Source organism: Epinephelus fuscoguttatus, linkage group LG1 (genome assembly GCF_011397635.1).
Source record: "Epinephelus fuscoguttatus linkage group LG1, E.fuscoguttatus.final_Chr_v1".
NCBI lineage: Eukaryota > Metazoa > Chordata > Actinopteri > Perciformes > Serranidae > Epinephelus > Epinephelus fuscoguttatus.
The window spans coordinates 1,214,950-1,239,961 of NC_064752.1; the positions used below are offsets into that span (position 1 = coordinate 1,214,950).

At 42.1% G+C, this 25,012-nt stretch overlaps 1 long non-coding RNA gene and 2 pseudogenes across 1 annotated transcript; 1 reads left to right on the forward strand and 2 right to left on the reverse strand.

Moving 5' to 3' along the window:
• The first annotated feature begins 5,400 nt into the window (after nt 1-5,400).
• On the forward strand, nt 5,401-15,469 carry LOC125895047 (uncharacterized). Its single transcript, XR_007450135.1, has 3 exons — nt 5,401-5,519; nt 7,288-7,448; nt 15,451-15,469. It is a non-coding gene; the product is annotated as an uncharacterized LOC125895047 (long non-coding RNA).
• On the reverse strand, nt 13,988-24,486 carry LOC125894832 (nuclear factor 7, brain-like; annotated as a pseudogene).
• LOC125894871 (nuclear factor 7, brain-like) lies at nt 22,156-24,212 on the reverse strand (annotated as a pseudogene).
• Nucleotides 24,487-25,012: the final 526 nt, after the last annotated feature.

Consider the following 25,012-nt stretch of genomic DNA (forward strand, 5'->3'; position numbering starts at 1 on the left):
TAAGCTCCCGTAGTGTCAAGTGGCCATATGCTGAGAGGCTTGATCCTGAGAGAAAGAGCTCCTTCTCTCGGTCAGAGAGGCCTTGCTTTTCCACCTGAGCCACAGGTGTTTGCTTAACGTGCCTGTGGTTTGAGTGGCTGCAGCGCCGTCATTTAGCTTCACCCTGGAAATGTTGACTTTTAGCTCTCCTCCTCCCTGAAGCCTGCCAGCCCAGGGGAAAAGAAAAACCCACTCTGGCTCCTGATAAACTGTGTGTGTGTGTGTGTGTGTGTGTGTGTGTGTAAACATGTCCTCATGCGTGTGTGTTTTATGATGATGATGATGATGATGATGATGGTGGTGGTGGTGATGATTGTAGCCTATCACCTTCCACAGCCCCCCTTTCCTTTGACGCACTGTGGAAATGTGTGGATGTGGAAACGGCTGCAGGCGGGCGGAGCTCGGTAACATGATGATGAGAAATCACGGCGTGTGTGCAGGTGTTTCTGTGTTTTCACAGAGGATAAGTGAGGGCAGCTCTAATGAAGCACACAGCTACTTTCTGCTTGAGTGAAGAATGCTGAGGTTGTCATTTTAAGGAATAGTTTGACAATTTGGGAAAACACACATGCTTGCAGAGATTTGGATGAGGAGATCATTCCACGCTTATGTTTGTACAATAAATATGAAGCTTTACCATGTGTCTGGATGGGTCTGGTAATCCATGGTTTCTGGTTGTGGAATGATTTAACTGTCCACACATCCCCACAACAAGACAGCCGTATGGTCACTTCACCTGAACATGGGGGCACCGCTCTGCAGCCACCTCTGAACAGTGTACAGCAGTGATCCACAGCAGGACCAGGACAGCACTTCACATCCCCACTGTCACACCAGTCCTTATTCACCATAAAGCTCATGTCTCCTCTCCTTCTCTCCCAGAGTCATCTGCCCTGTCAGGTCTACATGTAGAAAAAGAGACACCTGGTTGATTGGTGCTGTCCATGATTGGGAGAGTTTCAGTGAATCAAAGGTTATTACAGTTCCTCCCAGTATAATGCCTGCCTGCACTGTCTATATTTCCGCCCCTGGTTCATGCCTCTGTAATCAGAAATTATTTTGCTCTGAAACATTTATCTAGTTTCGGTTTAAAAAATGATTAAACAACCTTTACTATTAAAAATATAACAGACAAAATATTCTTTCTTCATTTTGTATTTACATGCTTATCGTAAAGACCAGAAACAGAAGGAAACAACGAGCCTGGTTCTGTTCAATGGTTGGTAAATATACCTACCATATCTCAATGGTTTAATCTGTACAAAAACTGAAAGATGAAAACCAAGCGACAAACTCCGAGGCTGAAAAATGAAGCCAACACGTGCCAAAACTGCAGTTCCTCTAATGGCCACTTTAGGCTGGCTCCAAGAGCGGGTCAATCCCCAATTGACCCCCATGTTCAAATGATCAACTTTACAGCATAAACAAAGCATGAATACAGCATAAATGTTTACAGCCTGGTACAAAAACAGTTTTGGTCTCTGTAGCTCATAACCGCCGTCATGACAACTGTACAGGAGGTGAGTCTTCACATGACTTACCTTATTTTATTAAGGTGCAAGTTGTGTAATTAGAGGCTGCTTTGTTTGACAGCTGTCTGCTGATGGTGTCCTCGGCGCTCCGTCAGATCCACTCCTTGCTTCTCTACAGCTCCACCCTCTCATCCAAATATTGTCACATCTGGTTCCAAAAATCCAAAGTGGCGACGCCCAAAATGTCAAATTCGAAGCTTCAAAATGGGAGTCCACAAACCAAGGGGTGACACCATGGCAGGGCCCTAACAAGTGCACCAGGCATTTAAGCCAATTTTAATAGTGGCCAAACCTCCAGGTCTGTCACGAGATGCCATTGGGCCCTTAAAACTTTTACCATAGAATTACATTGCGAAAGAGATTTTTTTTTTTTGAGTGTCACAACCCATGTGAAACGATTTGTTTTACTATCAGGGTTTGATTCATTCAGTCCGGTAACATTTATTTACAGTCATTAGAGTTAGCGGAGCGGCAAACCAGAAACAGCCGACTCAGTCGGCGGGTGTCCGTACTGTGCCTCATAGTGGCTATCATCCCAGTAATTAAACATCTGAGCATCTTTCACAGGAATGAACAGGGTTCCACCTCCAACGCTGTATCTGCGTCTCTTCATACCTTCATGCGTCACGGTGTCAGTGTCCATTTTTTTTAAACAATCTATGGTAAAAACGACAGTTCTCAGTTTAACAAGGGATTATGTGATGGTAAATGGTAAATGGACTGCACTTGTATGACACTGTTCTAGTCCTCCGACCACTCAAACTGCTTTTACACTACATGTCACATTCACCCATTCACACACTGGTGGCTGTGGCTACCATACAGTAACCATTCACATGCCCTTACACGCCGACTGAACAGCCATCGGGAGCAACTTGGGGTTCAGTATCTTGTCCAAAGAGATTCCAGGAAGTTCCTGGCCAATTTACACATAAAAAACAGAGTGGAAACACCAAAAAGCAAAATTGAATCCTTCTGCGCAGAGACTCGGTTGGCGGGTGTAGTTACGTAGAAGGAAAATCACATTAACTACATGAAACTGCTCACAACGATTTCTGTGGATTATCTTTAATTAACTGGGTCATGGTTTCTGTAAAGAGACATTGCTGTTGAGTTTTTCAAATGTGTTTTTTGAGCACTTTGAGCACCACAAGCTCAGTGTCATCTAGTTTATACCAGAGAGAAGGCAGACATCTCTACAGCCGATATCGCCAACATGCGGCAGCTCACACCAAAACAATCTAGACTGATAAAAGGCACTACAGGTGAGAGGACAAGTATGTGTTTTTAATGTGGGGGTGAACTGTCCCATTAAAAGTAATTTTGTGCTTTTAAATACTCACCTTTCACCTCTCTCTCTCTCCAACAGCTTCTGTTCTTTCTTCCGCTGTCTTTTTCATCCTTCATCTTCACCTCACCTGTCTGACCTCCACCTCCTCCCTCTCCACCTCCTCCCCCATCTGCCCCCTCCTTTTTCAGCACATGGCCCTTGTGTTACCTGGCATGCGAAAGCAGGCGTTTATTTTCACGGGGATACGCTTTCTGGCAATCTCTGCCAGAGACAATATTATGCTGGAAATATACAGGTATTAACTGTTAAGATTTCAGATGGTCAAATAAACCGGAGTTGCCGGTCTCTGGCACGGCCCAACAGAGAAGAGATTGTGTGTGAACAGCCCGCTCCTAATGAAACACACGAGGGGGAAGCTGCTCAATCACTAATAATTACTCCTCCCTCCATCCCTCCATCCATCCCTCCTTCCATCCTTCCATCCATCGCTCCCTCTGTGTCTCTCTCGCCCCCGGTCCAGGTGATTTCCAACCACCTCTCCCATTTATCTTCCCTGCCTTTGATTTCAATGTGACATTCATTTCACGCTCATTTCCTCTCTGCTGCTGCTGAGGCCGTCAAGGCCGGCCTTTCATACGCAGCTCGGAGCCACTAAACAGTCTCTTATGCTGTGACCTTTAGCGGGCGGGGAGCTGCTGAGACAAACAGCGCTCAGCAGGGCGTAAATGATGATGGATCTGTTCTGGCAAACTTTGGGGTTGAGTTACGCAGGACAGGCTGCGGTTTACATCTGGCTGCATGTGTTCACATTCAGGGTCTGAGGGCAACACTGCAGGTCTGTTGTTACACACACACACACACACACACACATATTTAATGACTGAGCAGGGGTTAAAAGTAAGACAAGGTTAATTGTTGAACTGTTAATTAAGAGGTAATTACTACCTTAAGTAAACTATTAATTTAGAAAAATGATGCATGTAACCTTTGCTGCTGCTAAACCTTTACGTGTGCATTTAGTAAGGTGTAAATGCAAAGCACGCCCCTACGACTACTGCTACTGCTATGGTACAGTTTTGGTCGAGGCTGGTCGCTGAAGGTGACCAGGCTTTTGCCAACAAGGCCTCGAGTCTCTGGAATGCTCTGGCTGAGGCGATTAGGCTTGTTAGCATATTACCTGTTTTTAAATCACTGCTTTAAACATATTCTTATCAGAACGTTTCCCTTACAATGCCTGATTTGTACTTTTGTGTTTTATTTCCTTTTGTTCTATTTTTGTCCCTGTACACACTATTTTTCTTAGCTCTTAATATTTCATTCAGCTATTTTAATCTTACCGTTGTCTTATTTTCGTGCACTTTGTGAAGACTTTGTAACCTTGTTAGATAAGTGCTTTACACATAAAGTTATTATTATTATTATTATTATTATTATTATTATTATTATTATTATTATTACATGACCATTTCTACCACCACTGCTGCTACTACCAGTTGTCCCCAGTGTGGGGATTTAGAAAGAGTTACCAAAGCTTCACCAGGGGTCACATGACATTATTGTTTTTAAGGTGTGTAAGACATCTTTATAAAAAAAAACAAAGAAAAACAGTAGAGCTTTATCTCATCAACAGAGGTAAATGACACTGTTAATCTTAAAGTAAGAATATAAACGTTAACCTCACATGGTAAAGGCACAGTGAAGACCTGAGCACATATCATATTCACAGAGGCCTCACTCTGCTGAACAGCCTTGTCCTGCATTAGAAACGTGCTCAGTTGGACAATCGTAAAGGAGAAGAAGACAAAGAATTTGTCAAATAAGGAGTCTATTAATTGTGTAATCTGTAATCTGCTCAACATTCATCCAATTAACTTGTTTTACACAAATTTCCTGCAGTTATTTCATCCACAGTTTTTATTTTTATTTTATTTATTGGACCCATTTTTAACCAGTTACGTCCCGCTGAGATCAAATAAGTCTTTTTCAAGTTTTTGAGGAAGCACCAGAATAAGTTACAGCCAAATAACAACATTATAAAAAAACATAAAAAAATAAACAGTAACATGTAGAATAATTAGAACACCTACGCACAATGACAAGAACCATGTTTGTACTTATGAGAGCTTTAAAATCAGGCAGCAAGATCAGTTCACATAGTTTCATATCACAGAGCACATAACAGCTCAGTCTGTGCACCAGGAACAGACAGCAAAACTAAATCTTGAGACACGTTTGTGCTAGTTGTACTTTTTTCAGTTGTTCTGTGCTGTTATTAGTATGTGTTGAATTCAATATTAAATATTCATAAAGTAATTTAGTCCTGGGTCATCAGTTTACTCAGTGACAGAAAAGGGGTCCCTTAGGAAAAAAAGGCTGGAGACCCACACTTACTTTGTGTACTGAATTTAATTCATATTCAAATTATTTTCATATTATGAGATATATTTTCTAAAACTTTTATAATGAAAATGTGGAGTTGAATGTTTTCAATAAAGTTTAAAAACAAAACTTTGTGCACTGCTCCTTTAACCAGAGCAGCAGCCAATCAGTGTGGCTGTAGCGCCGCCTGCTGGTGAGAGACAGAAACAGCAGGAGACGTGCCAGAGAGAGAAGAGTCGAGGCAACAAGGAGAGGAGGAGATAAGAGTAAAGACACAGGTTAGGAATGTAAATTATATTTATTGTTCTGTTTTGGAGGACTCTGTGTTCACCTTCTGTCTGTGTCGCTGCTTTCTGGTTTTGTTTGACTGTGAAGGAGGATTTGGTGAGTTAAAAACGTCTTTTTACCTCCTGTCAATCCTTGTCTTATTAAATTAAATTGCCTGTATTTAAGCCAAGGAAGTGTACGTTTATATTGTTTGTCTCATAGTGTTTGTGTGTGTGTGTAAAATGAATTGAGGAGCTTCATGCAACAGACATGGTCTTGTTCAGCCTTTAGAGAGTAAAGTGAATTTAATGGCGCCGCCATTTTAGGGCGCGGTTCAGATTTTATTTACCTTTAAAGGGATAGTTCAGGTCAGGAAATGGCGGGCAGCACCATGGAGAGATAAAGGTATCCACCTTCTTCCTGAGGGCACCACTGTAGAAATGATAATGGGCTCAACTTCCTGTGAGATAGCGGAAGTAGCAGTAAGCTAACATCTGTGGTTAGTCCCAGTGGCTACTCTTGGTGGCTAACCGCCAATGCTGGTTCTTTTCCAAAGTAACTTAATTTGCCTTCAGTTTAGCAAATACTGATTTATTTCTTAACAAATGTTAACTTAGCATTTTCTAAAATGTCTTTGCAGAGCTCTGGCACCTGTTGCAATGTCCGTGTGTGTAACAACTAACGACCAGTCTGAGCTACATTTTTGTCTTCAGCAACTGTGTTGAACATGTAACCAGAGCAAAAAGGGCGGTGTATTGTAGCAGCATGGCGGCGTGAGGCAACGTGTTGCAACAGGATAGTTGAAGCTGAAGCTGAAAGCTGAAAACACTGGCAGAGGGGACCTTCCACACCCCGGTTGCTCGCTTCCTAAAGGAGGCATCCGGCCTCCCCTCCTAGCACAGGGACGGCTCCCCTACTTAGCTGTCTTCGCTGCCGGCAACGCTAAAAGTCGCAAACAGCACCCTCCCGCCCTGGTGCCACAGCCTCGAACAAAGCATTTAAATCTCTCTCACACAAGCCGTCTGGCCCATAGATATATAATCATAGATGACTCATTCCTGTGGCTACTGTGCGTCAACATCGCCGCCATCTTGGGGAGGTCACTGCCGGCTGGCTAGTACTGTTGTGTATGGAGGTAAGTCTTCAGCAAACTCGGCGTGCTCACTCAAAAGTCTCAAAGTGTAATTAGGTGCCGGTCCAAAAAATTACAGCAAAGCAGAAAAACCTGACAGCACTCACTAATAAGTATAATGCTTTTTAATATAGTGGATTGAACAGCAGCAGTCGAACGGACGCGTTACAGCTCATAGCCGTCCTCAGCGTTAGGAAATGGCCACTTTAGAATGAAAATACAGACAGCACTTACTGACCATCATGCGGACAAGAAGTCTGTATATGATATCTATGGTCCGGCCTCTCACCCGTCACGTTTTAACCAGCAAACACAGAGTAGAGTCGTCAGTAATCAGTTACTGGGGAACCTCTTCCCAGAAGCATCCACAGGGAAGCAGAGACATTTCTTCACTACAATACATTTTGTTGAAAACTGTCATCACCATCAATGCAAAGCTGAGACTCTGGGGTGATAGTCCAGTCTGTTTCTTCATACAGGGAGCGTGCTGACCACCATCTGCTGTATGTAATACACTGCCTATTGATAAGTACCTCGTAAAGCCTCAACTATCCCTCTAACCAGTCTTTAGGTGCTAGACCTCCTCAGGTACTTCATGTTGTTACAAACTATGTAAGACTAAAACATCTGTATTTGTATTTCACTAGTAAACAGCAGGCCAGGTGCTAGCTGTGGGGATCGTTTGGTGTTTGTACATCGGAAGATGGAGAACGAAGATGGTGAACCATCCGTAGGAGAAATGGTGTTGGATAGACGTCTGCTTCCACACAGCCAACCTGCACTCCAAGGATAAAGACAATGAATCATGGTAGGACCAAGCTTTCAGTATTTTGCTGCAACACAGTGGGACTCATTTAGACTTATCAGAATGACTGATTACAAAGTGAGTTGTGAAATTTGAGTTTATAGACCAAATCACAGTGATGTTGCGCTAACAACAGCGATCACTTCCTGGTAGACAACTGGGAATTCATTTGAATTGCGCAGATATGTAAAATTTGCAAACGTAGCGATTTCTGTAAAGTTTAAAAATAAACAGTTAAACCCAGTGGTCCAGTTTATCTGACGTTTCTGCTGTGCTTGTTTTATGTTCTGTGTTGCTTTGTCAGTGTCTTTGATAAACCAAATCTCCCGGCAAGCAGATTTTAGCCACCTTAAAAAAATCTGTATTAAATATTTTGAATATTTTCTCCACTTTACTCAACACACTTACTGATGGAAGCAGCTGTAAATCAGTAACGAAGTAGAATTAACATAGTTCAGAGACGCTCGGTGCCTAGGTGTCTGTGTCTGTAAAACCTAGTTCACATTACACGATTTTCACTGCGATTTTGACGTCGCAGAGGATCTTGAGAGCCACCTTGGGTCGGAGGTGAGTCGGCAGATAGTCTGCCACGACGAGTCCTCATGTGTGAACAAGCCTACGAGCAAGTCGCCCCCTCGTCTGTGACTGGGACTGGATATCTGGCATGCTAGAAAACTGGAGAAGTGTGACACGACTGACAAAGAGCATCAGCCAATGAGAGGCGGGAAACGTCCCACGTCAGCATGCAGGAGGACAGAAGAAATGTGAGGAGGACAAGCCGCAGGGTTGCCAGGTCCGCTTATTAGCCGCGACTTTGGGCTTGTTTTTTTGTCAAGTCACTTACAAATATTGGTAGTCGCGGGTTGCGTTTTTTTTTTTTTTTTTTTGGCTTGTTTCTAAAGTGGAGTTGCTTATTTGGGCTTGCTCTCTAAACGTCACCTTTCTCTATGTCCGTTGTTTGTTTTGGGCTTGTTTCCATAGCCCTGGTTGCTTGTTTTCTCCCAAGATCTGGCAACACTGACAAGCAACAACAACAATGGCGGCGTCCACAGGATCACGGGGAGCACGTTGTGTTTGGACCCAGGCCCTGGAGGCAGATCTGATTCAACACTGGGAAGAGTATCCATGCCTTTACCATGTGTCGTCTCCAAGTCAAAAAACATAGTTTGGTGACGTCACCACGTTATCTGGGGCTCTGTCGGTGAGGGCGTGGTGGAGAAATCTTGTGCTGTGCACACAGAGGTCGTAACACAGTTGGTGAGACTCCCGGTGACGGAAACACACATCGCCAGATACGAACACTCAAAAGATTACGATAGTCTCTGTGATGCAAAATCAGGGTGAAAATCCTGTAATGTGAACTAGGCTTAACCTCCCCCTTCTGCTCAGCGCGGACACGGCCGACACCACACATACTGACCAATCACGTGCGGCTTAAACCGAAAAAAAGAGAAAAAACAAAAACAAAGCAGAGCCGTTTCGTTCGCGATCGACACATCACTACAGCCGGAGTATTGGACAGTGGCCAAATAGTCAACACAGCTCCTGGGAGAGAACGGTAAGGCTTAAGTTTTGATCCTTCAGAGAATTATATTTTTAATTGGTTACTTAGCTGTATTGTTGCCTTGAACTTTGAAGGTTAAAAATGTGAATGCCAAATGAGTGGTCTTTATACATGCTTGCAACTGTATCGCTATCTAGTGAACTTGATTCTACACAGGCCAGTTCTAGAGCTAGGCTAGAGAGCTAGCCTCATGGAGTTTGTCAGTATGCATGTATAGTTACTTCGGCTACATGGCTACATGACTACATGAACATTAAAAGCATTAAAGATGAATTGACAATGAACCTAATTAACCTAACAGCCTATTTTATTTTACATTTCGTTGTGATAACCAGATTATGTCTATTTGACTTGTAATAATATCTACCAGCAAACAATTTATCATCAGGGCTGTTTTGGAGATGTTGATGAAAGCCTTTTGTGCCTTGTACACTACCTTTACCATGATGTACCCATATAATGTGCACAGAATACGGGGGTAATAGAATGAGTTTAACACAAAGGCCTTTTTGTTTAGACCAAAATATACTGAATTTGTGTTTTTGTTTCTTCTTTTTTAAGCAATCCCCTGATGGCTGAGAAAACCAACCCTGTATGGCAGCACTTCCCCGCGTCATATTCATGTTCAGACATATACTTAAAGGCTGATGGCAAAAGCAGCTCTGAAATTATAAATCTCTCAAGGCCCTTCTTCAGTTCACAAAAATATGGGTGCAGGACCTGCAGATTTTAAGAGTCAACGGCCAGAAAATCATTGTTCAGACAAAAGTAGGTGACCTAATCACCATTCACCACACACACATCACCTCCTACATTTCTGTTCAGTTGAGCTGTCTGTGCTGGAAAACCCCAGTGGATAAACAAACTGTGTTTACAGCCTCGTAGCAAAGCTAAACATGCCTGTGGAGAAGTGTTCAGAAAGGGAGGAAGAAAAAATAGAAATAAAAGATGAAAGGGAGGATGAGGAAGAGGAAAAGGAAGAAGGAAGAAGGGGAAGACAAATAACAAATCCACGAGGACCCATCAGTAGAACTTTCCGCGCCAAAAATATGATTAATCCTTGAAATCATGTGTTTCTAACGCATACAGCACAATGACCAAGGAGGCAACAGCATGTTTAATCTGTGCCACCTTTGACTTAAACTCACAGCCTTTAGGCACCAATGGCAAGTTGTTATCAAGTTGAGCAACCTCATCAGTGTAGAATTTAGAGTTGACTTCACACTATGATACAACCTACCACCAGGGTGCAGCATAACAACTGCACATGTATTTGCAGGCAGATTTCAAACTAGTGTCAACGATTCAGTGAACAAGACACAATTCTGAGAGTTTGCATACTTCATGTAGACAACATAGAAAACATCTGAAATGTCTTTTTACAAAGATTGATTAATTCCATAAGGGAACAAAAATTACGCCTTTTTCTGTCTGTGCTTTGAGCTGCTGTGACGTGAATTTCCCAAGTGTGGGATTAATAAAGTTAGCACCATCTTTTTCTATTGACTGATACATAAATTCAGTTTTTGACACGCTTGAACACTCGAACACACTTCACCCACACTGACAGCAAAATATCGTCAGTCATTTTAGTGAACAATGGCGTTTATTTAGTGAGTTTACAGTTTACAGTGATGTTTACAGTGACACATTTTGATGCACTGTGGGCTCAATTTTGGATCATTAGAAAATCTGTGCGTGTTTATGTAGGACAGTCTGAACATGCAGAAAAGTGTGTTTGGTGTGATTTGAGCAAAAAAATGTGGGAGTAGATACATTTAATTAGTTTTACAATTTTTAATAAAAACAGAGTGATGGACTTAATTTGCACCAGGTTGGAGTTTTCAAAAGTGTCTTTACAACTCGACTTAAGTTTAGTGAAAGTCACAAAGCCGTAGGCCAGAGCTGTTCAGTTAGTTTGGAATGTGGGTCAGTTCATGAAAGTGAGCCAAAACGAGGGGCCGAAGAATCTGAGTAATCACGTTAACAGATACAGAAATTACAACAATAACATCATCGTCTAATTTCACTTTGCAAGATGCAGTTCTTCCATCTCATAGACAGAGGTAAAAAATGTATATTGTAAATGCAGAATAAGGTCTGTGCATGGTATTGAATCAAGACACATAGGTCCAGGGCACTTTTACATTCAAATTGTAATACCATGTTTTAAAAATCAGTCCAGGTGAGCTGTAGAAAAATGCATTTAACCAACAGACAACATCCATTTAACTGCACACAACTGTACCAACGTGACTTGACAGCCCCCTTGTCCTCTCTTGACAATGCTGAGATAAGTTCCAGTCTTAGGGTGCTTGCAGACCTAGAGTTGTCTCCTTTGGTCTGAATCAGGGACTAATTTTGTTACAAAGTTGTATAGCTGCCTAGAGTTGGTTCGTGTTCTCACGGCAGCATTTACAAGCCGACCAGATAAAAAGTGTGGAAGCACCCTCAGAGGGAAATAGTTCTCAGACACATCAAACTGTTCCTCTGCTCCACCTACCGGCTGAAAGCAGAAACACTGCTAACTGATGATTGAAATATAACCAGGGCTTTTCATCTTAGTGTTTGTTTCTTCCTCTTAGAAATAAAATAGAGCGCCCCAAAAGTCCACACACGGACTACCACTGTACTCACATCTGTCCATATTGAAATTGCCATCCTCACGGCCAGCCCCTGTTCTCCGCCTGCCATCAAGAGTGCACCATTGTCCATCAGTGCTCTCCTCAAAGAATGAAGCAGTGTTGGTGGATGAAGTCTCACCGGTGGTGTGTCCCTCCAAAGGAATTAGTCCCAGCAGATCCTCCACATCAAAGAAGTGAACATAGTTGCACAGCTGTACAACATTGCTGTTGTCTGTTGACTCATCCACGGCTTAAGACATCACCTCAGCCTTTCTCAGTTTGTCCAAAAGCGTCTTGAAAACGTTCAATGCAAGGGCCTCGACTTTCCTCATATGTCAGATATTGGAATTTGCTCGATCAAATCAATTATACCTTTTTGGGTTTTCTCATCTGTCATCATCTCAACGATTGATGCCAACATGCGCTCCTTGACAGTCTCTGAGTCTGTTTATGACTTCTCTTTTTGCCCAGTGTCCATGCCACTTGTAATGATGCTGACACTGCTCTTTCTTGCGCCATACAGGCTCGAAACTGGGTGCAACATTTTTGCTCATAACACGGTATTAGTCACAAAATTTTCTGGCTCAAAGCAGCAGAGTCTGGTGGGAAAGTGGCGTCAAAGTTTGCATGGGTTGTCTTGAAATACCCTCCCAATTTTTTCTCTTTGCACAGCAGCCGTTGCAGATTAAGCACACAGGTTTCACACAGACAGCAGTAAAGACATACTTGTCTGTCCATTTTCTATTTTCTGTGTCAACTTTTTATTGTTTTAAGGTAGAGACATTTTGCCTTATCAGCCAAACTACATGCTTGGCTTGCAAGAACAGAGGTGAGAGAGGAGCACAGAAAGCACGCGGGGGCGGGTTTGATTGGTCCATTATGGTTCCTAAGAATATTGGTCTGAAAGAAACAGGTACTTCTTCCTCTTTGTCTTTTGATTTAAAAGGGGGTTGAAACCATAGCTTTAAAAAGTACTAACCAACACGTACTGTACTGGAGTGTGTAGGATGAGCTGTATGAGACTACTCATATATAAATTACCGGTAATCTGAGCCAGTACAAACTCCATCGCAGCTTGCACCCAGCCCGGGGGCCGCTACTTGAATAGCCTGGCTGTAAACAGTTGCTTTAGCTCCGCCATCAGGACTGTTGGCCCCCAATTCCCACTGAGGAAGTTTAGCTTTGGACTGGACCTCTGTGCAGTCCAAAGTTTGGTTTATTTGTATACATGGTAAGTTAGATTTCTTTCGAAGGAGAGGAAGGAAAATATTGGCGATCAGTAGCAGAGCTGCCCGGCCCCAAATGACACAGTATCAAAAATTGAAAAAGGAAAAAGCTAAACCAACCAAAATATCAGGCACTAAGAAAAAATATTTAATATACAAAAAAGTCGACAATAGCCCCTTTTCCAACGGAGGAACTTTTATCATTTACCCGGGATTTTGAAAAGCCTCAGCGCGTTTCCACCGAGATTACCCGGGGAGAAAAACTTTCCCTCAACCCCAAACGTTCCCTGAAAAAAGTACCTAGTAGGGGGATAGGACTTTTCAGATTACCCAGAATTCTTGAGCGGCGGGGCTGTGTGCTGAAGAACGCTGATTGGTGGAACACACTTGCAGCGTTCCGCACTTCCATGTCAGTGTGGCTGCAAACTTTATTTAATTTCTGCAAGCTTCACTTCGTTTGTGTTTCGATTAAGGATGGGTACCAAAACCCGGTACTAAATTAGCCCCGGGGCTAAATGATCAAAGACCATAGTATTGATAAGCACTAACGGTATCGATTCTTTTGTGCCCGCGCTGAACTCCTCCACATAGACACACACACACACACGTCTACACGACACGGTAACTGGTGAACAGCCGAGCGGCCGCTCAAAAATGGCTCGAGTTGACGGCAGCTACACTCTTTACTGTAAGTGACATTAAACCTTAGCAAGTAAGAAACCAATACTTTATCAATACATGTGTTGAGCAGCATGAACATGTAAACATGTAGACAGTGATATTCAATATGCTCTGTCCACAGTCTCTCATCCACCAACACTAACATTATGTCTTACACTGACGGAGACATTTTAAACGGGCAGTGCTCGCTTGTTTTCGGCACCCCCGAGGCATGGATACTAATGACGCCAGATTCTGGGTGAGTCGTTGATCTCTACTGATTGGTTAGGGAAAAATCTAATTCCCTCCCCCTTGTAAATCGCCTTCAATGGAAGCCATGTCAGACTGAAGGTTCTGGGAGCTTCAGTCTGACACTCAGGCTAGACTAACTTAGTTTGACACGTATTTAAAAATACTTTTAAACTTGGCGACTGGCTGAGACAAACACCCTTAACTGTCTACACCAGCACTATGTTACCAGCCAATAAGCTAGCAGAGCTAAATGTAGGGCACACACCGAATCAGCTATGTCATGGGCCTGATGGAAACGCGGTGGAAACGCAAACCACACAGATTACCAATTCTTTTACCCAGGTAAAAAATGATTCAGCAGAAGGACACGTACAGATTACACAAATATGATCATCCTCTTTATCTCTAACTGCTCTGTTTCACTGTCACACACACCTTCAGTGGTAATATCTTCAGTTCATCCACAGTCCTAAAATATGGAAACACCCTCTCAGTGAAACTGTGTGTGAAGGTGTGTATGTGTGTGTTAGTATCAGGATCAGAGAACGACAGCTTTCCTCTGTTCCAGTCCAGATTCACTCTGATCCTCTGGAGCTTCTTCTGCACTTTGAGATCAGTGGGTGGATCTGGAATTGACTGTGCAAGGTATTTACGTTTATGGAACCCTATTACCCAAAATTCAGACTTTATACGTCCCTTCCTCTGGACAGACTCTGCTAACACACCCAGAAACCAGACTGTACTGTCTCCAACCTCGACATCCCAGCTGTGAGTCCCTGAGTTAAAGCCCTCAGAGCCCAGGACACAGTAGTAAGAATCAATCCTCTCTGGATTATCAGGAAGCTGCTGTCTCTGTCCTCGTCTCACACTGGTCAGATCTTCAGACAGGATGAGATACGTATCAGCAGTGTTTGGGTCCAGAATCAGAGGAGTGTAGGAGACCATGTACTTCATCTTGTTCCAGATGTTGAAGGTCAGGTTGCCCAGGTGTTTGGCCTCGTCTATCAGAGCTCCTGAGAGCAGCTGTGGATCATCCAGCAGGGGGCGCTGCTGGACTCTGTCCACTGCAGCCTTGTAGTTGAGCAGGAATGAGACGTCTTCAGCTCTCAGCTCGTCCTCTGTGGCTCTGACTGTGTCTGAAAGAGCTGCTATCTCTCTGCTCAGAGCCTCCATCTTCTCCTTCATCATCTGACTCTTCTGCTCCTCTTCCTCCCTCAGTGCAGCCATCCTGGCCTCCTCTTCCTCTTCTAGAAACTGGTGAAGCTTCTTAAACTGCTCCTTAATCTGCCTCTCTGTGCCGGGCCTGGACCTTCATGTGTTGTGCTGTTTGTTCACACTTCACTTTAACTTGTTCACAAACCTTTAACTTCTCCTTTAAGGGCTCCAGAGTTTCCTCAAGTTCCTTCTTGTGTTGTCGTGCAGCTTCATCGATGGGTCTGAATCTGTGGTTGGTGTGTTTTTCTGAATCTCTGCAGACGAGACACACTGGCTGCTGATGGTCCAGACAGAAGAGTTTGAGCTTCTCAGAGTGCAGACTGCAGAGAGCCTCTGAAGCTCTCTGATCTCTCTCCAATAAGAAGGCCTCACACAGGTTCTTCAATGCCAGGTTTAAAGGAGGTTCCATTGAAGATCTTCTCTTACAAACTGGACACTCACGTTCTTGTCTCTGTCTCCACCAGTTCTGCAGACAGTCTTTACAGAAGCTGTGGCTACATGACAGAACAACAGGATCTCTAAAGACGTCCTGACAGACCTGACAGCAGAGATCCTCCTCTGATCTGGAAGCCATTTAGTCTCTGAGTGAAGCTGAAAACACAGCAGACAGAAAGTACAGTCAGTCATGGCTCCCCTCCCTCCTCTACTAACTTCACTGAAATGTACTTTGACTTTGAGTGGTGTTTTTAGTCAAACTCACCTTCAGTGTTTGGAGTGTCAGCAGGTTGAAGCAGCAGTGTTGGAGTTTTAGCTGAACTCACTCAGAGGAAGTTGTTAGTTTGGTCTGAAGGTGAATCTGATCGTCTGTCCTTCAGTCTGTCTGTCTCTCTGCAGTGAGGAAGAATAACGAGTGTTTCCTGGTTTGTGTCAGGTGAGAAGTGGACTTTTGTCAGACCTTCTCTGCTGTTGCTTGACATTTAACACAGGGGTGTGTTTCATTCCAAAGTACTGATTTATTGCTGGATATAAAGACTGATAGTGTGCGGCAGACTGATGCAACAGTTCAATAGTAGTTTCGATGAATGCTGAATGAAGTAGAGAATTTAATTTAGTGAGGGATATTTTGAAAATTGACCATGGAATATACAGTACAGTAGATGGGTGCTATGGAATTGATTAAAATAAAATAATGTGTTTAAAAGGAACCACAAAACATTGCAGCTGAGACGTAGCTTGGAAGATTGTAGGAAAGGGAAACATCATGGAATAATATATGTAAGGAATATCATCCTGTCGTCAGAAGTCAATGTTGCCATTGTACATTTCTGCAAACTGTGAATATGAAGTTGGGGTGGAGGGGATGGTACAGTGGCATGCAAAAGTTTGGGCACCCCTGGTCAAAATTTAATTTCTGCAAGTATTTAAGTAGATGAAGATGAACTGATCTACAACGACATGAGGTTAAAGATGGAACATGCATTTCAACATTTTAAGCAGGATTAGTGAATTATTTCTGTTGTAGACAATTTTAGAGTGAAAATAAATGAAAGGAGCACCATGCAAAGGTTTGGGCACCCCAAGACATTTGAGCTCTCAGACAACTTTTCCCAGGGTCCAGACCTTAATGAGCTTGTTAGGGCTCTGGCTTGTTCACAGTCATTGTTAGGAAAGGCCAGCTGATGCTAATTTCAAAGCTTTATAAATACTCTGACTCCTGAAGCTGGATTCTGGTGATGTTATCTATAGACATGCTTCTGCCTCCACTCTGTGTTATATGATAAGGTGGGATGGGCACCTTTATCTGTGCGAAGAGATATGCACTGGCTACTTTTCATTTATAAAGTTTTGAATGGCAGCATGCCACCATACCTCAGCACTTTATTGAACTGATCACATAGTAATTACTCTACACGTTCAACTGATTGCTTAATGCTCGATGTTTCCCGCACTAACACTGAATTTGGTAAAACTGCATTTAGTTCTTCTGCAGCATCTTCCTGGAACACCTTGCAACGTACACATAAACTCAACACAATGGTTTCTATAGGCCAGTTTAAAACTATGATTACTAACCACTGTACTTTTGAATGTAACTGTTTTTAAAGGTGTTCGATCTGTTGTTATTTGCTCGTTCTTTGTGATTTTTAATTGTTGTTTGTTGTGCTCTCGACATCATTGTAAATGAGGGCTCGCCCTCAATGATTCCTCGAGATTTAAATAAGGTTACATGAAACACAAAGCAGGAGAAGACTATAAGGAGATAGCAAAGTGTTTTCAGGGAGCTGTGACCTTAGTTTGTCATGTCATTAAGAAATAAATAGTTAACAGGAAGTGTTGAGGTCAAGTTGAGATTTGCAAGACCAAAAAAACTTTCTGAGACAGCTGCTCGTAGGATTGTTAGAAGGACAAATCAACACCTCTGTTTGACTTCAAAAGACCTGCAGGAAGATTTCTCAGACTCTGGAGTGGTGGTGCACTGTTCTACTGTGCAGACACACCTGGACAAATATGACCTCCATGGAAGAGTCATCAGAAGAAAACCTTTCCTGTGTCCTCACCACAAAATTCAGCATCAGAAGTTTGCAATGGAACATCGAAACAAGCCTGATGCTTTTTGGAAACAAGTCCTGTGGACTGATGAAGGTAAAACAGAACTTTTTGGACACAGTGAGCAAAGGTGTTTTGGAGAACAAACTGTTAAACACGGGGGTGGATGGATGATGCTTTGGGCTTGTGTTGCAGCCAGTGGCATGGGGAACATTTCACAGGTAGAGGGAAGAATGGATTCAGTTAAATTCCAGACATGACAGCATCTGTAGAAAACTTGAACATGAAGAGAGGATGGCTTCTACAACAGGACAATGATCCATAACACACCTCCAAATCCACAATGGCAACCTCAAGAGGAGCCAGCTGAAGGTTTGGCCTCACCCTTCACAGTCCCCCGACCTAAACATCATTAACATCTGTGGATAGAGCTCAAAGAGCAGAGCATGAAGACGGCCCAAGAATCTCACAGAGCTAGAAGCCTTCTGCAGGAAGAATGGGTGAAAATCCTCCAAACAAGAAGTGAAAGACTCTAAGCTAGATACAAAAAGTATTTAGAAGCTGTGATACTTGTCAAAGGGGGCGCTACTGAGCACTGACCATGCAGGGTGCCCAAACTTTTGCTTCAGGCCCTTTTTATTCTTTGTTATTTTAAAACTGTAAAAGATTAAAATTTAAAAGTAATCTTGCTCAGAATATTGAATAAATGTTTCATCTCTGACTTCATGCCTTTTGGAGATCAGGTCATCTTCTACTTTCTTAACTTCTCACAGTAAAAGAGATTTTAACCAGGGGTGCCCAAACCTTTGCATGTTGCTGTAAATGGTGTGACACTTTGATGAGACGTCTGCCAAGCTGCAGACTATGGTTCGAGACTAACAAACAACAAAAACATTTGTGATTAGGGAGCCGTTGCTGTTTCCAGCAGCTTTTTAGCCACCACAAAACCTGGGTGTTTTTGGTTAGTGCCACGAAAAGTGGTTGTTTATTACAGAGACTTCACTGATTTTCAGCGGGGATTAATTGTGTTGCCAAAATCCGGATTTGAGGATAAAACATGATCTTTCTCTGAACATGAACAAGTGGTTACAAACATTACAACCATTACATATTTGTGGTTTGCAGAATTGTGCAAGACCAACATTTTTCTGGTGATCGGGTTTGGAATACCGTGGAATATTGTTTGGTTTTGATCAATCACAAAGTGATATTACAATAAAACTGATCACAGTTTTTCTCATTTGCTTTGGCTCAATCCATGAACTTTTTTTTTTTCAAAACATTTAATTAAAACTTCTTAACAGTCAGTTTGTTGCATGGACTGTAAAAATAATGGACGCAGCTTCCAAGACGTCACCCATTGGTTTGTGGATTCATGTTTTGAAGCCTTGAGTTTGGCATTTCGGCTGTTGCTATCTTGGTTTTTTGGATCCAGAAGTGACCATATTTGGGCGTGAGAGTGGAGCTGTGGAGGAGCGAGGGGTGGATCTGACTGAAAAGCTGAGGACACTATTGGCAGACGGGCAGTCACTTAAAACAATCCACCCTTATTTATGCATAACTTTAAACCTCAATAAAATGTAAATGAGAACGTTAAGTAAGAATTCATCCCCCGCACAGTCGCTATGAACCACTAAATTAGCTTCAAAGAGCAAAACTGTTTTTTGTACGAGGCTGTAAACATGTTTGTTTCTGCTGTAAAGTTGAGCATTTTAACATGGGGGTCTGTGGGGACTGACTCACTCTTTGGAGCCAGCCTCAAGTGGACATTAGAGGAACTGCAGTTTTTGGAACTTTGGTGTTGGCTTCATGTCTCAGCCCTGGAGGTCGCCGCTTGGTTTGTTGTAAGAAAAAGAGTAAGAACAGTCATCTCCAATTTGCACAGTAACCACTTGCTGATCAAAACTGATGAATGCGTTGCCAGTGAAACTGTCACACTCTTCACAACCTCTAAACACTAATCTATCAGACATACATGTATACTCCATTAATATCTGTGACACTGAATGTTTGTGATGTCTGATCAAGCTTGGAAGCACTGGATATGATTTTACATGAAAGATCTTCAGTACATGTAACACATTACGACACAAATAAACGTAATGTTTCCATAGAAACGTGCACACCCTTGACTGTGGACTACAGTATTGTACAGTAAGCCTACTGTTGGAATCAGAATCTGAAATTCTCTGTGTGATACACATTAGCATTCAGCGAGACAAAACTGACAGTCTTGTATAGTACAGTCAGCAGTCAGTGTCAACAAAGAGGAACGAAACAGAGATATGTATAAAAGACACATTTCCAGAGTCGACTGGAAATGCTGAAAAATACCTGAACATTTTGACCAGTACGGCTCACATGCTGACAAAACATCTTTGCATTGTGGTGTCTGTGGCCAATTTACTGACACAGTCACAAGGTGTTGATGGATGAATTTAATGTTTGAGGTGAGTTAGGACCTTCTGAAGACATGCTGCGATGTCCCACGAGACAGCTGTGACAGTTGCACTTCCTGTTTGGAGAATGTTAAAACTCTTTAAAAAGAAATGAGCCGAAACATTTAAGAAATACTGTAACAATGAACCTCCCTCACTGCAGAGATGGGCAAAAATACATCAAAATGTATTTTGATACAAAATACAAAATACCCCTCAAATAAATGTATGAAAATAAAATACATGTATTTTGTATTTTCAAATACAGAAAATACTTTTTTTATTTTTCTTTTTAGCAGCGACCCGCAGCTCTATAGGTCACTCCATCGGTCGGTTGGTCGGTTGGTCCACAAAGCTTTTTTCGTGAATAACTCAAAAAGTCCTTGACCAAAAATGCTCAAAATTTGCATACTGCAACTACAGACCATGAGTAACTATGCCAGAAAGAATGCCCACGATTCGTCCATAGGTGGCGCTATATTAACCGATTTAATTCTTTTTGTGAATAACTCAAGTCCTTGACCAAAAATGCTCAAAATGTACATGCTGCAATTAGAGACCATAAGTAACTATGCCAGAAAGAACAACCATGATTCATCCATTAATGGCGTGCATAAGCATCGCTAGCTTGATATTATAACTATCATCACCATGTATTTATACAAAAGGCTATGTAGCCAGCCCCAGACATAAATCATACATCAAGCCAGTTGACATCTGTCACACTCAGATAAAATATTTACCTTGACAGACAATCTGTTGAACTTGGAAGACGTGAGCAGCAAGGTAGTCTACTGGCGGTGTGGGTCCATCCACGTGAGCAGCATGCCTGGAAAGTCTAGTCTAGCTGTGCTGTGAACTGTCCACCAACGGTCTCGCTAAACAGCAGCAAGATACTGTAGCTACTGTAGCTAAGCATAGTAGCTGCACTACGCTTTTGCACATTGTTGGGGGGACAGAGCCTTCTCGGTTGCTGCCCCCACCCTCTGGAATTCCCTCCCAAAACTCATCCGTGACTGCACTGACCTCCCATCATTCAAATCACTACTCAAAACTCACCTGTTCCGTTCTGCTTTTAATGTTTAGCTACTTTTATTCATTTACTTATTTACTTGTTTTTTCACTCCCATTACTATTCCTCTTTGTCTTCGATGTCTTTGCTGAAAATTGTTGTTTTATTTGATGTGTTTGAATTGTCTCTGTAAAGTGATTTTGAGAACTTTGAAAAGCGCTTTTTAAATAAAATGTATTATTATTGTTGTTTTATATTGTCCTTGTCTTCTGTTTATCTTTTTGCACTTACATGTATGTACTTCTTTTCTTTGGTTTTAAATGTAAAGCATCTTTGAGAGCTGTAAAAGGGCTGTATAAATATAATGTATTATTATTAGTTAACTTGTTTGCTTGTTTGCAACTTTTTTTCAAATGAAAAATAGAAAACAAAATCTAGGGACATGTAGGCTACCCTAAAATATTATTTATTGATTCAGATTTAGATTCAGACAACTTTATTGATCCCACATGAGGCAATTCATTTGCAGCATACTCATCCCAAGCATCAACCACAACATACAATTTCCTATGTTATGCACAGTCCAGTAAAACAGACCACTAGGTCATTGAAGGGCACATTGAATGGCCCAAGTTTAAAAAAAAACATATAGATAAAAATATATAAATATAAAAAAAAAAGTAAAAAATATTGCTACATCCAGTATTATAAGAATGTGTAGCCTATTATTTTTGTTTTTTGATTCATGGAGAAAGTATTCTGAGTATTTTAAATACAAAAGTACTCCACTCAAAAGTATTTTGTTACAAATTACATTTGCTTTTTATAGGCCTTATCAAATACAAATTACAAAATACTCAAATGTAACTGAAATGCGTATTTTAAATACAAGTTATGGAAATACTGCCCATCCCTGCCTCACTGTACCTGTTACAGCTCTGCTGCATCAGACCACAGATACAGCAATTCCACCTTCTAATATCAGGCTCGTTTGCAAAATGCTGTGCTGCCAAACTAAAGAACAGAAGCAGAGGCCGTGATCATAGTAGGATATAGAGTGATAAAATCTACATGTAGAGTGGCTGGTAGTGGTGGAAGAGACAAACAACACAAACTTTGACCCAGGAGAACGAGGTTTAAATCCCATGTGAAAACAATATTTACAACAGATCATCACTATAAAGCTAAACACAGTAAAGTTCATAAATGTAATGTAAAAACCAACAGTGCTGTTTTCTGATAATCCAAATCAAAGTTACACAGTAGTTACAGTATATTTGGAATATGCATTTATATATGGATTAGTATGTACAAAATGATTTTAATTAAGCATCATGTGGAATCATAACTCTATATTAATAATATAAGTAGCCACAATGGTGCTATGATTGGAGTGGATTTAATGTAAAAATATTAATGAAGTTATTGATATGAAACAGTTTAATCCTGTTGAGTTGAACACACTTTGATCAGCAGAGGGCGCTAAAGCATCAGTAAAAAGTCCTGCTGGAAGTTCCTCAAATCACATGACATTAAAAAAAGACTCTGGATGCAGTTTACCTGCTGAAAATGAAGATTTGAATCTAAAGTCATGCCGTCACTTCTCATCATCACTTATGGATTATAGTGAGTATATTTCTGTCTCTGCTAACAGGAGTTACACAGTTTGAAGTAAAGTCACAATAAGTTTCAGTTTGTCAGATGTGTGATATGACTCAGTCTGGAAACATTCAAGAATATCACTTCAATTAAAAAGATGTTTTCATGTTAAAGTCGTCAGCCTCTCTGTCTCAGCCTGTGTCTCCAGCTAATACGTCACTTTGACACTGTGCTGTTATTTTTTATTCCCAGTTTAAGAGGAGAGTGACTTTTCTCTTTAAGAAATAAACATCATAAATATAATCATTCTCTTTATCTCTAACTGCTCTGTTCCACTGTCACACACACCTTCAGTGGTAATATCTGCACTTTAGCAGCAGAGTAAATGAATGGAAACACCCTCTCAGTGAAAGTGTGTGTGAAGGTGTGTATGTGTGTGTTAGTATCAGGATCAGAGAATGACAGCTTTCCTCTGTTCCAGTCCAGATTCACTCTGATCCTCTGGAGCTTCTTCTTCACTTTGAGATCAGTGGGTGGAGCTGGTAGAGACTGTGCGAGGTATTTACCTTTAAGGAACCCTATTCCCCATAATCCAGACTGTATGCGTCCCTTCCTCTGGACAGACCCTGCTAACACACCCAGAAACCATAGTGTACTGTCTCCAACCTCGACATCCCAGCTGTGAGTCCCTGAGTTAAAGCCCTCAGAGCTCAGGACACAGTAGTATTCATCAAACCTCTCTGGATTATCAGGAAGCTGCTGTCTCTGTCCTCGTCTCACACTGGTCAGATCTTCAGACAGGATGAGGTCTGGATGCACAGTGTTTGGGTCCAGAATCAGAGGAGTGTAGGAGACCATGTCCTTCATCTTGTTCCAGATGTTGAAGGTCAGGTTGCCCAGGTGTTTGGCCTCGTCTATCAGAGCTCCTGAGAGCAGCTGTGGATCATCCAGCAGGGGGCGCTGCTGGACTCTGTCCACTGCAGCCTTGTAGTTGAGCAGGAATGAGACGTCTTCAGCTCTCAGCTCGTCCTCTGTGGCTCTGACTGTGTCTGAAAGAGCTGCTATCTCTCTGCTCAGAGCCTCCATCTTCTCCTTCATCATCTGACTCTTCTGCTCCTCTTCCTCCCTCAGTGCAGCCATCCTGGCCTCCTCTTCCTCTTCTAGAAACTGGTGAAGCTTCTTAAACTGCTCCTTAATCTGCCTCTCTGTGTGTGTGTTGTGCTGTTTGTTCACACTTCACTTTAACTTGTTCACAAACCTTTAACTTCTCCTTTAAGGGCTCCAGAGTTTCCTCAAGTTCCTTCTTGTGTTGTCGTGCAGCTTCAACGACAGGTCTGAATCTGTGCTTGGTGTGTTTTTCTGAATCTCTGCAGACGACACACACTGGCTGCTGATGGTCCAGACAGAAGAGTTTGAGTTTCTCAGAGTGCAGACTGCAGAGAGCCTCTGAAGCTCTCTGATCTCTCTCCAATAAGAAGGCCTCACACAGGTTCTTTAACACCAGACTAACAGGTGGCTTTGCAGTTGAAGATACTGTCTTACAAACTGGACACTCATGTTCTTGTCTCTGTCTCCACCAGTTCTGCAGACAGTCTTTACAGAAGCTGTGGCTACATGACAGAACAACAGGATCTCTAAAGACGTCCTGACAGACCGGACAGCAGAGATCCTCCTCTGATCTGGAAGCCATTTAGTCTCTGAGTGAAGCTGAAAACACAGCAGACAGAAAGTACAGTCAGTCATGGCTCCCCTCCCTCCTCTACTAACTTCACTGAAATGTACTTTGACTTTGAGTGGTGTTTTTAGTCAAACTCACCTTCAGTGTGTGGAGTGTCAGCAGGTTGAAGCAGCAGTGTTGGAGTTTTAGCTGAACTCACTCAGAGGAAGTTGTTAGTTTGGTCTGAAGGTGAATCTGATCGTCTGTTCTTCAGTCTGTGTGTGTCTCTCTGCAGTGAGGAAGAATAACTTTCGGATTCCTGGTTTGTGTCAGGTGAGTCAGGTAACTGGTGGAGCTTTGTCACATCTCTGCTACATGCTATAACATGTAACACAGGGTGGTGCACTGAGCAGCAGGCAGTTTGAAATTAGTTTGCACATTGTGAAAATGTAATTCAGCAAAATCCCAGGAACATTCTGAAAATGGGGAACGGTGGAACATTGAAGGAAAGGAGTCACATGGAATATTGTGGGAGCAGGGTAGTATACAGTACAGTCAGGAATCACCTATGTAAGAGGTACAATAAAAAATGAATGAATGAAAAGCTGAATGAATTATATATGGATGGGATGACTTGGACATAATGCCATGGACCATTTTAGGTAAGGGGTCACATGGAATAATGTATCCACCTTATTCTTGAGGCCGCTACTTTAGAAATGGTTTTGAGTAAAACTTCTGATGTGATAGCACCTTGCTATTTCAGTTAAAAGCCCAGTTCCTTCTATCAGCCCAGTGTGGATACACATTTTGACAAATAAACACCTGTCTCA